Source organism: Salvia splendens, chromosome 17 (genome assembly GCF_004379255.2).
Source record: "Salvia splendens isolate huo1 chromosome 17, SspV2, whole genome shotgun sequence".
Taxonomy (NCBI): Eukaryota; Viridiplantae; Streptophyta; class Magnoliopsida; order Lamiales; family Lamiaceae; genus Salvia; species Salvia splendens.
The window spans coordinates 1083812-1098593 of record NC_056048.1 but is presented as its reverse complement, the minus strand read 5'-3'; positions in this window follow the sequence as shown (position 1 = coordinate 1098593).

The following is a 14782-nucleotide window of genomic DNA, read 5'->3' as shown; positions in this document are numbered from 1 at the left end:
TTTGCACCATCAAATATTCAAAGCACTTGTGGGAGTATGTTTTTCTGGGACAAAGCGACGTCGTACTTTTCATTATATATTTTTATTCGCACGTCACGCGTATCTAGATTCTTGAATTATTTTGTATTGCAAATCTATATACCATGCAATATAGTTTCAGGTGTTTATTTAAAAAAAATAAATATACTTCGCCTCCAATTCAACACTTTCGCCAAGTACTGATTTTGTATGCTATTGAAATATTTTGTAAATTATTGAACTATTCTGAATTTTGCAACGAATCAATTTTTTGGTTGATATTGACATATATCTTGATAATTTATTTACGTGGCGCTATGCGACGTGAACGAAAACAAAGTTCATATTTTAGACTGTTAAACGTCATCGTATTATCTAAAATGAATAGTTTTATTTACTGAAAAGGAATAAAATGGAATGGAGAACACAAAATTTCAGAAACGAGATGGAAGAGAATAATACAACAAATAAAATGATTTAAACATTTTTGGCTAATTAACATTCGGTGGTGCGATATAAGTAAATCATTAAAATGTGTCATCACTGAAATTTTACTAATTGGTTGCAAAATTAGAACAAAACAATAGTTAAATAATTTATAAATAAATTTCAAGTAAAAACATGGAGTAATTTATTGGCAATGGCCATTTAAAAGATAAAAAAAGGTTAAGTAACATATATTGTTTACAACCAACAAAGTAGCGAGGTTGGTCAGTTGGGAAGTATATGCAATAATAAGTATTTTATTTTCTGATGTAATACGATGCTATTTGATACTCCTAATTGACTAGAGAGTTTAAGAATTTAATGAAAAAGACCTCGTTTAAAGAATAAAAAGGCAATATAATATGGATTGTTGACAAAAATAAAATCGGAAGTCCCCACGTGTCAGTCACTGCGATCTTGCTATTGATCCTACCGTTAATTTCTGTAAATTCCGAATCTTTGTAGGTTTGGATATTTTGTCTTCGAAATTTGTGCCAAGATAAAAAATTGTATCATATGTGTATCTATCTTGATGAATTATCTTACACGCTTTCATTAACCATTACAAATGTGTATCTCTTTGTAATGATCATATTCTCACCATTTTAACAAATACTAGTTGTAGGATTATAATTTTAATATTACCATCATTTTAAATTATTGAATTCCATGAACCCATTTTATCTCTAAGTATAATATATACTATTAAGAACATGTTTTGGTAGAAATACTATGTTTCTGACCACTAGGCTGTAACTGAATATTAGTTTTATCTCTAATACTCCCTCCGTCCCGCACTATTCGCACGTTTCATTTTCGGCACGGAGATTAAGGAATGAGTGTATGGCAAAGTCAAATATTACGGCTGTAGGTGAAAATTTTTACTAAAAATGGAAATAGTGCAAATAACTTGGGACGTCCAGAAAGGAAATAAGTGCAAGTAGTCCGGGACGGAGGGAGTATAATACTATTAAGAACATGTTTTGATTGTACCCCTTTGTTCCCATGTAGATACGTCGCTAGATCTTGCTTGGTCCTCTTAGGATCTTGCTCCAAGAAACCTAATTTTAATAGAAGGAAAACAATTACTCATAATATTTTTTCTTCTACTAAATCTATTAACTTGGAAATAAATAAAACCTAAAATATAATTTACTTAGTCTCCAAGTCTTATATTCTATAACTGCATCACATCGTGTCACGACTCATATTCCAATTTGCCCAACACCAAACCACCAAGGCGATGTGGTATATGATATTGAGGATAAAACCAACAAACTTCGACAGCCAAACCCTTATATTTCATCCCTCTCTCATAAAAACCCCATGAAGTTTCAGATTTAAATTTTATGTCGGCGGCAAAAATAGTGATTGCCACCCATCACAGAGGAGATATGTACAATCTCTGGACATGTGGGACGATGAAAGTATCATGGGACACTATTATTCCAATTTCATATGTCGTTACAGAATTAAAATTTAATGATAATCAAGAGTATTATTTTATTTATGAAAAAAAATCTTATATCTCTAATAAAGATAGAGTATTTCGCAATTTAGTACTACTAATATGTTGCAACATTGCTTTATATAGAGATCTTTGGCTAAATTGAAATCTATGATTATATATGCATGTTAAATTTTTTTTATTATGCTAATTGGATTATTGTCGATTCACTTATTTATTGTTCAATTTTTAAAATTATGCTAATATGATTATGGTTAGTGGCATTAGTAATCAATTAGCTTAATCAACGATCAATTTGCTTAATTGATCTGCTATTTTGGATTTTTTAATTAATTTACTTCAAATTTATATTTTGAATATAAAAAAAAATAGAAAAGAATGAAAATTTTAAAAAGGAATCGAAGAAAAAAGGTAAAAACGTTAAATTTATTCAAATTCAACCACTCATTTAAAAGTCAACGCCAAAATACGTTTGGAACGAATTTTCGACATGTTCTCAATATATTTCTTCTAATTCAAGTAATCTTTAAAAATGAGCGCTAACTTTTGCATTGTCTCTTTCACAAAGATGGCAAGGACATAATAAAGGACATATCAACAAAAATATAATGTGTATTAATAGTAAAAAAAAATATTAACTGGACTGGAGTATAAGTCAATTCAGTGTGACAATATTGACAGATTTCTCACAATCAATTATTTTGACAAATTTAAATCATATGTAATGTGTCTAGTCATGGCAATTTAAAATGATGTGTTGATAACATGACAAAATTAGTACTGAAATAACAAAATAAATACTATATCAAGCTGATGTAGTTTTAATGATTAAATATGTAATTGAATTCTTACGTATTTTTTGATGAAATGACGCCATTTTACTATACTATAGTTAGACATTTCGACATGCATACCATCCCAGACTAAGATATGAAACCGTATTGGACATTTAAGCATGCTTAGATTTAATTTGAATGAAATTCGATTTTGTGGAAAATTGGCTACACAATAAAAGTTTATGTATTTTTTCATCTTATCTAAAATTGGTGGTAAAAGACATGAATGAATTGACGTACGTATAGTTGTGTTTTTCACCTATTAACCTTTATAATAATGAATCTGAGTTCATTATAACATTAAATCTATAATAATATACTCAATAAATTAATTTTCTAATTTACTCTTACGTTATACGTTGTAAAATGGAGTAAATTTTAAAGATATGATGTCTTAACTGTGAGTGTACGCTCATGATCATATTCCCATTTTAAACAAATTAAGTCGTTACACAAAGGAAACAACTAGATGTTTGTGAGTACTATTTTTTATTAACGTGGACAGAATTTATATTCCAAAAAAAGGCAGTATATCTAGCCAAACGTGACTCCTGTTATAGGACATATGGAGTAATATATATATCCTGCACGAAAATGGTCTCGCACTATAATTTAAATTGATATTAATATTCATTTGGATAACTGGTAAGGATATCTTAGAATATCTGCATATTATCGATATCTAAAATATGAATTATGTATGACAATAAGTATGAGTAGAGAGGTCTAAGAATAATTTTAATGCTATGAATGCCAAATTGCATAGAATTTGTAGTGGGTGAATCCACCATTGTTTATCTTCTAAAATCCAATATTATCTTTAGCATGATGGAACCAATATAACAATTTGTTTATTAATAGTAGTTACTAATTTGCTACATATATTGACTCCTTTTATAATAAGCCCAATAAATATTTGGGTCTACTTTAAATATTCACATGAGGTGTGATATTTTATTGGGCCTATAGTCCAATTATTCGAAATCCAGTAATTTCAATAAGATGTCTACTACATTTGAAAATCAAATAACAGGCCAAGTCCAATTGTTCAAAATCCAGTGATTCAAATAAGATGGTTACATTTGAAAATATTACTAGTCTAACTGATTTGTTGGAAACTCAAAGGGTGAGATAACTAACCTAAGAATTTAAAGGTGCATTTTCATCCACTTATTAATATGTAGACATCTTAGAAAGTGAGACAATTAGTATACTGATTTTTGTTGTTTTAAAAGTCTATGATCAACACTCTAATTACAATTAAGGATAAATGAGCCTCTACCACTCAATCCCAAAACTTCAGTAGTTAATTCTAAAGCATAGTTATAGCAACCCATAATGTAGGATTAGAGGCATTAGTTTCCCTTTACTTTCCCCCTACATTTGGTTGTAGTAAAATATTTTAAATCAAAAGGTGCTGACCATACCAATGGGTCGCAACACAGTTGGCAGCGCGGAGCTGTGGTGACATTGAGGTCACGGGTTCAAACCCCGCCACCCGCTGGGAGACTTTCGGCCTTAATCCGCAAGCCCGGTCAAGCAGAATTAATCAGATTCCACCAAAAGGCGGATTCGGTACACCTGTGATTAAACAAAAAAAAAAGGTGTTGACCATCATTACCAAAGTGGAAATTACACCCATCCCTAGATTACAAAAGATGCACGCAAGAATATATGGATCTAGTTAAGAATCTTTCGTCGATCCAAAATAAAATTTCAAAAGGTTGGTAATAGTTTGGAATTTATAAACAAGTCAAAAATGAAAAGTTGAAATTGACTAATTTTGATAATTTAAGTCCATTATTCAAAAAACGTGATATAACAACCCATGCGTTCAATATTTGCTATGACTTATCAATATGTTATGAGATTCAGACTTTCGCTTTCATGAATTTATTTATTATTATTCGGTTTTTTAATGTAATAATTTCAAGTGTATTTGGACATCATCTCATAGTTCATCCCACCTGTTCGATTATTACTTATATTTAAATAGGAATCCATAAATTAATGTGATTGTTTTTCAGATATCAAGATGCATATAATTTAGGGCCCCCCACTACTACTTGGATATATATAGTTTGATAAATAATTTTGCAAATTGAAATGTGAGGTGATAACCTTACATAGGGAATAACATGCTTTTCTAGTATTTTAGTATCTAATTAATTACTATATTCCGTTCAACGAAATGAGAAAGACATTAATTTAATTGAGATTTCCATTTTGTTGGGAATACTCCCTCCTTTTATTATGCGATTGTTCTCAATACTATCCCAGTTTAGAAATAGTAGAATATAATTATTATATTTTCACATTTTATCCGTCTTCAAAATCTCTAACATATTTGTAAGGTTGTATCATCATACAAGGTGACAAATATGCTACACTTCACATAAATAAAATTAAACTCAAGATTATAATTGTCAACTAGCATGAGCTAATTCAACCCAATTAACAACTCTACTTAAAATCACACATGACACTAATACCTAAAAAGGCTAAAATTGGTAATAGTTTGAGGTGGAATATTTTTTGGTGTAGACTATAGTTTAAAATGAGATGAACATAAATCACATAGTATAAAAAAAAAGACAATAATTGATTAACCGACGAGGATCTCCACCACAAACACAAATGAAATAAAACCAACATCACCCACGCATCTTCCATCTTCCTAATCTTTAATTTATTGTTAAAATTGACACGACTTTGAATTTATGTACTATAAGATATACACTTGAGGCAGTTTACTTCACTTTTTTTTTGTCATGATATGATCTATGGTGTATTCTAAATTGACTTAAACAAAGATTGTCGGCCGGTTGGCGTTGTCACACGATAATCCTACTTACAAATAATTGTTTACTATATATTGTTTTGTCTCTCTAAATTTTATTCTATATTAGGTTACAATTTTAATTTTTTAGTGTTTTAATTTGAGGTAAATTATACCCCTTCCGTCTCATAATAGATGTCACACTTTTATTTTTAATTTGTTCCACAAAAGACGTCACATTTCCTTTTTTGAAAAAAGTAATATAAATATATTATTTTCTCTTTCCACTTAACATACAAAACAACACCTCCTAAAATCTCGTGTCAATCCCCAAGTGTGACATCTACTATGGAACGGAGGGAGTAATTAATATTATGATTTTAGAGGGGTAATAAAGGTAATTTGTTTGTAGTTTATCACATGGATGAATGCACCTTTTGTGCAATTTGATAAGAGGATTTGAAGGTCTCTTTTCTACATCATTTCATGGTCCATTTGGTAGTTTAGAAACAAAATTATATTTGGAGCCAATATGAGACGTCGAGAAGAAACTCACTATGATTCAGGATTAATGTCCAAATTCTTTGTTCCTATAAAGACAGACGTGTTAAATTCGATCAAAGATAGAAGATGGTCTGGAAATAATCAAAGAACAATTGCTTCTTTTAAGGATAGTTCCTAAGATGACTTTCTTATCTTCGTTTTTATGTCTTGATGAGTGACACTCGCGCAGTTCGGTTGTATATTTATTTATTTATTTGTTTGTTATTTATTTATTTGTTTGTTATTTATTTAAGTAGTTTGACACTCACTCCAAGTTGCTTTTGTTTTTGTTCCTTGATTGGGTTTTCTTTACTTGCTCATCATTGTATAATAATGATTTAAAATCTTCAAAGTTGGCATAATATTTATAATTTCCCTCTAAATCATGATTTTGAAGACAAATGGTCTCTAAGTGTGACACTTGTATATCATGATTCATTGGTAGGAAAATAATTGCTTATAAAAAGAGAATCTTCGTCTTTATGCTAGGAAGGATATATTCCCTTCATCATGTATTATGTGATGATTGCACGATTATAATCAATTTATTAGCATCTTACTTCAAATAATTAAATATTTCAATTAACATAATTGCTTATAAAAAGAGAATCTTCGTCTTTATGCTAGGAAGGATACATTCCCTTCATCATGTATTATGTGATGATTGCACGATTATAATCAATTTGTTAGCATCTTACTTCAAATAATTAAATATTCCAATTAACATATCATATCATTACACTAAATATTATTTAAACATAAAACAAATCACATCCATTCATTTTTACAATCTAATGGTTTATTTGCACTCCAATTGTAATTTGTTTAATCATTAAAATAATTAGAAAATGGTAAGAAAGGTAGAAACTTATTCAATCTCCATGATTCACGCAAAAATTTATTTCTGCAGATTTGTTTGTGCGTCAATATCACACAATCAAGGAATATGATTCTGAAGCCCAGCGCCAGCTTTAGGATTGAAGTTTTTCGTCGGTTGTAGTATTAGGTAGTCCGTAATTATGGAGGAGTACTCCGCAGTTCACCGCGATGGAAGAAGGTAATTAATGTAAATCTATAGACACTGTGATTCTGAAGCTCTGCGCCGACTTTTAGATTGAAGTGTTTCTAGTATTAGTTCTTCATCACCGGTTTCAGTTTGAGTATTAGGTCGTTTTTAATTCTGTCATATCTTCCTGTAGAAAAATTAATTTCTCTAGAGTTTTGAAAGGGATTCCGATTACCTTTTCGCTGTTGAAGGTCGTCGCTTATTGCGCGTTCCCGCCGTAAGCTCCACTGACGTTGCATCTGCGCTTTCCGGAGAAATGGTGGAGAGAACGTCCACACCAGCGGTGGATTCGTGAGGGCGGATCAGATAGATCTGAAGAGCCTCGACGATCAGATCCACCGGCATCTCATCCACGCAGAGAGAGATGACGAGGCTGAACAAGAAATGAGAAGTGGGCAGCGGCGGCATCTCGGCTTGGAGGTGGCCACCGTAAATGAAGAAAGATTGAGATGGTGGGTGAGGAGAGAGATTGAGCTGCAATAACCGAGAAGTCACCCACCACTTTTTATTTTTTCTTATTTCTAATTTTAAAATGGACTTTTAAATTTTATTTCTTTACTTTTATTATTCCATACTAAATCAAGTAAAAATTCGTTGATTATTTCTTGATTTTTTTCTAAATTTAGTTCTATAATTTAATAATCCTTCTATCCCATAGTAGGAGTCGCATTTTGTGTAAATACGAGTTTTAAGAATTGTAAAAAATAGTGAGTTGAAAAAGTAAGTGGAATATGAGACTCACTTTTTTATATTGGTTTTGTAATAAAATGCGATCAGGAGTGAGTTAGTACAATGTGAGACCTACGTATCATTTATGATAAAAGTGAAATGCGACTCTTATTTATGGACGAATTAAAATAGCAAAATGTGACTTTTATTTTGGAATAGGAGTATTTCAACCATACTATTAACATTAGTATTTTTTTGTTTTCATTCAAACTATTTAAATTATGTTCTTTTAAAAGGAAGATAAACTTTTATTTTGATAGAATAAAATTTTATGTAATGCTATTTTGTGTGTTCATTAGTGAAATAAAATAGAAGTAAATGTGTACTATGTTTAGTAATGAATTATTTTGGCGGTCACTTTATGACATTTTTAATCGACCATAAATTAATAATGCAGTGGGCCTGTTTTTATTTTATCTATTTATATATTCTAATATTGTTTTAAGTTAATAATTTTGCTATTTGTTATTAATTATTATAATAAATTATTTTTAATATTTCTTCTATGAATTACAAATTATTAATATTTCTTTGTCTTCGATCCTACTAATTGATCAACGTAATTCATGTATTGTGAATAACATTAATTCCATTCGTCGAAAACTCATACTCTTTCATCCTTATTTACACATCTTCCCTCTGTCTCATGTTGGATTATTTTTACGAAAATAAGTCTTCATTCATGGACAGTTGTATGTTGATATATCTAGAGTTACGAGTCGTGGAGGTCTCAAGATTTTAGTTTGTGGAGATGAAGATGATAATAGAAGCGATGTTACTGTTAATGTTGTTTACAAAGAAGTTTTTCAAAACTTATGAACTATTGGTTGGTTTGTTGTTGTTTTCTAATTTTTCTCTTTAATCTCTACTCAAATAACAGGTTCTTTATTTGTGTATCTTATTCTAATTAACTCATACTCTTTGATCATTAGTCATACATATCTTATTTGTCATTTATTTTACTCCATTTATATCATAAATTAAAATTGTATAAAATTGATTGCCGAATATGAAATATTTTATTTATAGTTGATGAGTACATTCTTCATTTATTATAAATGTTTTATTTATAATCACATTTATATTTTTGTAAATCTTTATATTGTTTTTAATTCTTAGTTTCTATATTTCATTAAAATTTATATTCATTATTTAAAAATTATATGCCCCGTGCATAGCACGGGTGTAAATACTAGTTGCTTATAAAAAGAGAATCTTCGTCTTTATGCTAGGAAGGATACATTCCCTTCATCATGTATTATGTGATGATTGCACGATTATAATCAATTTGTTAGCATCTTACTTCAAATAATTAAATATTCCAATTAACATATCATATCATTACACTAAATATTATTTAAACATAAAACAAATCACATCCATTCATTTTTACAATCTAATGGTTTATTTGCACTCCAATTGTAATTTGTTTAATCATTAAAATAATTAGAAAATGGTAAGAAAGGTAGAAACTTATTCAATCTCCATGATTCACGCAAAAATTTATTTCTGCAGATTTGTTTGTGCGTCAATATCACACAATCAAGGAATATGATTCTGAAGCCCAGCGCCAGCTTTAGGATTGAAGTTTTTCGTCGGTTGTAGTATTAGGTAGTCCGTAATTATGGAGGAGTACTCCGCAGTTCACCGCGATGGAAGAAGGTAATTAATGTAAATCTATAGACACTGTGATTCTGAAGCTCTGCGCCGACTTTTAGATTGAAGTGTTTCTAGTATTAGTTCTTCATCACCGGTTTCAGTTTGAGTATTAGGTCGTTTTTAATTCTGTCATATCTTCCGGTGTTATCAACGATGGAAGAAAGTAATTAATTTTTGTTTAGGGATGCTTCCAGACAATGATGTATGCGTAAATGCAAATAATGTACCGTATGAATGGTAAATAATGTACGCGTAATGTGTAATAATGCACAGTTTAAATGGTAAATAATGTACGCATATTATTTAATAATGTACAACCCGAATGGGGAATAATGTACGTGTTTCACGAAATAATGTACCAGTAATTGCGTTTAATGTACATGCTTAACCGTGAATAATGTACATATATAGTAATAAACATTATATAGTAATACAAGTTTTATTGTTTAAAATTAATAATAAACTCCTAAATTCACGGTTCTTATATCAGGTGATCCAAGAAAGTTGAAACCATACCCTTTGGGTTCAGCAATCCAGTCGGCTAGGTTGTAGTATCCACACATTCACATACTGTAAGTACTGTACGATACATCTGTTATAATGTATATGACACCATAAAGTAGCATTTGTTATCCAAAATATAGCATCGTTTTAGTTCTGTAAAGGCCGTAAGTTAACATATTTTCCCTAGGGTTTAGTAATCCATGGGGCTAGGGTGTAATATCCACACATTCATATATTGTAAGTAATGTACGATACATGTGTTATAATGTAGCATTTATTATCCAGAATGTAGCGTCGTTTTAGTTCTGTAAGGCCAGAAGTTAACACCTTTTCCATTGGGTTTAGTAGTCTATGAGGCCAGGGTGTAGTATTCGCACATTCATATACTGTAAGTAATATACAATACATGTGTTATAATGTATATGACGCCATAATGTGACATTTGTTATCCAGAATGTAGCGTCGTTTTAGTTCTGCAAAGACCGGAAGGTAACACCATTTCCCTAGGGTTTAGTAGACCATAAGGCTAGGATGTAGTACCCACACATTCACATACTGAGAGTAATGTGTGATACATATATGATAATGTATATTAAGTACAGGTTCATAACATCGATAATAGGAGTATCAATACTGTACATTAAGTACAGGTTCACGGACATCGTTAATAAGTGTACATTAAGTACAAGTTCACGTACGTCATTAATATGTGTATATTAAGTACAGGGTCACGTACATCGACAACAATTGTACATAATGTACAGATTCACATACATCGACAGCAGGTTAATAACCAAACAACACAATTTATCGCCAAAAACATCAATCTTTCATCCAACACAAACATAAAAACCAATGTACTGACAACCACATTGTTTCGCAAAACATAATCCAACAAAAAATATGCACGTATAATGTATCATGGGTTGGGGAAGGTTGCATGTCCTCCTCAAAGTCTTCATCACCAAGATTTTTTAGACGCTTTGTACCTATTGAAAAATATTGACATTGATTAGATTAGACTACAAGCAATATCAAACCAAAGTACGAGGAGATTACACTATAAGCAACATCAAACAAAAGTACATCAGGTAATAATGTAGATAATAAATTGTACGTAATGTACAGAACATGTTCACCAATGTAACTCAAACTACCATAACACATATTAATGTAGCAGATATCAAGGACTAATCTAATGTTTTCCATCAATGTACTTCTAAAAACTATCCACATAATAATGTACAAGTTCAGAGGTAATAATGTACATCCGGGATTGTATAATGTAGCAGTCTATATCAAAATAATGAACAACAAGGTTTTGTTAGTGAGTCGGTACTATACTCTAGCCCCATGGATTGCTAAACCATTCGGAGGATGGATTTAACTTTCGCAACACATTAAACCTATTATAATCTATATTAATAAGAATGTGACATATACATTAAACAATCATAATTGTACATTAAATTCACAGAAGTATTTAGGGTGATTGTTTGATAATCGTACATTAAATAACCATAATCGTACATTACTGAATTAATGTACCAATCTGTGTGAATAATGTACCAATTTCTTCTGCTATAGGACGCTACAACAATTGACCAAAGTAACTCTATCAAGATTCAATTTTGACAAAAATGGTAATCAATAACAACTGATTCAAATCATAAGTCATTAGAGTAATGAAAGAATTAACAAAATCTAAAAACATGCTAAAAGTGTGAGAATAGAAAAAATTCTCATTATTTTTTATATGGGTTGACAGAAAAATTAGCAATAATGTAACTAATGTACAGATATTGCAACTTAATGTATCAAGGCAACAACAAATGATTTATGCAACTTAATGTACAGATATTGCTAAATAATGTACACTGAAAGACACTAAATAATGTAGAAAAGTTGGTAAATAACATGATGGATCTAAAGAAAATAATTAATGTACACACAAGACCCAATAATGTATCACTGCACAATGAAATCAGTCTTTGAAGTTGCTAACTAATTTAATGTACACATATAGGTAAATGATGTACAGTCGCACACCACCAAAAAGTGTACCAAATAATGTAAACATAATCCAAAATAATGTAGCATACGGGTACTAAATGATGTATTAATGTGACTAAATGATGTACAGTCCCTTAAAATCGATCACCACCAACAAAATTCTCAGAAACCTAGAAAAATTAATCTTTATGCAAATTGTCGTCACTAATGAGCAAACATACGAGTGTAATGAAGAGGACGAAACCAACAATAGAATAAACTCTCAAAAATAGCATCCATCAGATTATTAAATCCAAGGAATGATATTAGTGTTATGTTTAAGACTGAGGAGGTATAAGGACCTTAATGCACCCCAACATAACTATAATTAAATATTTATTTTCCCCCTAAAAGGAATAAATGAGACCATGCCTAGTGACAAACTTTGAAGAGGTAATCAATTCAACTTGTAAATTACGGATTATACATCGTGTTTTTATTTTATTAGCTACTTTTTTAAAAGTAAGAAAAAAGGCTTTAATTTTAGTCTTTACGAAATATGAAAATTATTATAAAATTAATGACTCAAGCGGAAAAGAAAGGATAGTCCCACTAGGGAATAAAGGTATACACTAAACTGGATATTCCAAATTTTTTAATAAATTTATTTGTATTATTTTAACTAATATAGTTCTTCCAATTACCCACTAGGTAGCACTTTAGTGGACACATTTGTGCATATATATGTGTACGGTTGTTTACATATATAATGGAATTTTTTATATACACAACAAAATGATCTGACAAATAGATAGTGAGTGATCAGTGTAGTTATACATAAACAATTCAAAATATAAATAACAATAAATATATAATGTTAGTATGCGTTCTACTAAAATTTACTGTATTACAGAAACAAGAAACAAAAACTAGCAAAAAAAAACAAATCAAAGTAATCCTTCAATTCTCTGCCATGACAAATATATAGTGGTCTGGATGAAACAATCAATAAATCATATACATATATATCACATTTATATATTAATTATCATTTACCAAAATTAAGATGTTGCACTTATTTTTAAATACGAGTTTATTCGGTTCACAATGAAAATGCTCCCTCACTCTAATATGCACTATTTCTTTTTTAGTCCGTCCCACAAGAATATGTATTTTCTAATTTTTTTAAAAAAAATTTCTTTGAAATGAGACTCATTCTACACTAACAATATTTTAGTTATTTTTTCTCTCTACCACTCTCTTCTTTATCAATTTTGCATTAAAATTCGTGTCAAACCAAAGTGCATATTTTTTTAGGACGGGGAATAGCAACTAAAAGTATATAATTCAGTATATTTGTATTTACGAGATTCTATATTTTTTATAGGTAACAATTAATTATATATAATAACAAGGTATATATAGATTTTATCATATTTACATGTAAATTTTACTTTTTTGTCTTTCGGTTAATAAATTTTAAATTTTATCAACAAGATAGAGTTGGCAATCCTCATTGAAAGTGATTCGATCTATTTGTATTTTCCCCTTTAGTTTCCTTTTCGGCATGATTTAATTCCATAATTTATCAGTCAAATTTTTAAAAAGTGCATGACAAACTAAAAGTAATCTACTCTTCCTAAATTTATATATGCATGTACATTATTTACTTTTTTAATAAGCATAAATGCATATATATAGAATAATATTTTTGTTATAAAGTTAAGACAAATTGACTTTGAATTCCTAGTACATAACAATGCCAAAGGTTAACACTATTTTCTTCTTATTGTTAAAGTCATATGTAAACTGTCGACAACGAAGAATATCCTTGAAGCATCTTCGAAGGCATATTCTTTAATCAGTCAAATTATTAAAGTGAAATGAACAGAAAATATTGAAAACATCTCACTTAAATATCGATTGGAAGAGAGCAATTAATGGTAATTAAAATTGATATGCAACAAAAAGTTCCGAAATCGAAATTTCGTGTGGATTAAAACTAAAATCGTGCATTATATTTAAACCAAACCCTTTAGATTATAAGCTCACTAGTTTTGCAATAGAGTCTGAATATGTAACCTACTACTACTATTTGTGGAAACAAATGTTTATTGAATAATTTGAATTTACTTTGAATTGTACAATTGTACTCAATTTAATATACTAGGAGTAATTTTTTTAGTAGAATTTTTTATTTGCATATATAAAAAAATGGAGTTTTGAAACGGATAGAGATCAAGATCCAAATCTACAAAATTTTGCATGAAACTTTGTGTACGGATATAAACAATACAACCCACCGAATTCTTTTTCTTGTGTCCAAAAAAATATAACATACATCAAATTCTACTTTTATAATAAAATATAATGAAAAATATATGAAATGAAGTATGTGGTATGTAAGTTTTACTTTTATATATTAATTTTTTAATAAAATATGAGTGTAATGAGTTAATGGAATGTGTAGTCTACTATAAAAATAATTGTAAGTAAGAGCGTCAATTAATCAGGTACAGACAAAAAAAAATTAAGATCAATTAATAAGGGACGAAGGGTGTAATTTAATAGCAAATGATATCTTTTTCATTATGAATATACAAAATTGTTTAACTCATCAGCAACAACATCCACACATAATTTTTTGAATATTATATCATATATTGTACATAAAATAATTGATAATAATTCATGATTTCCAT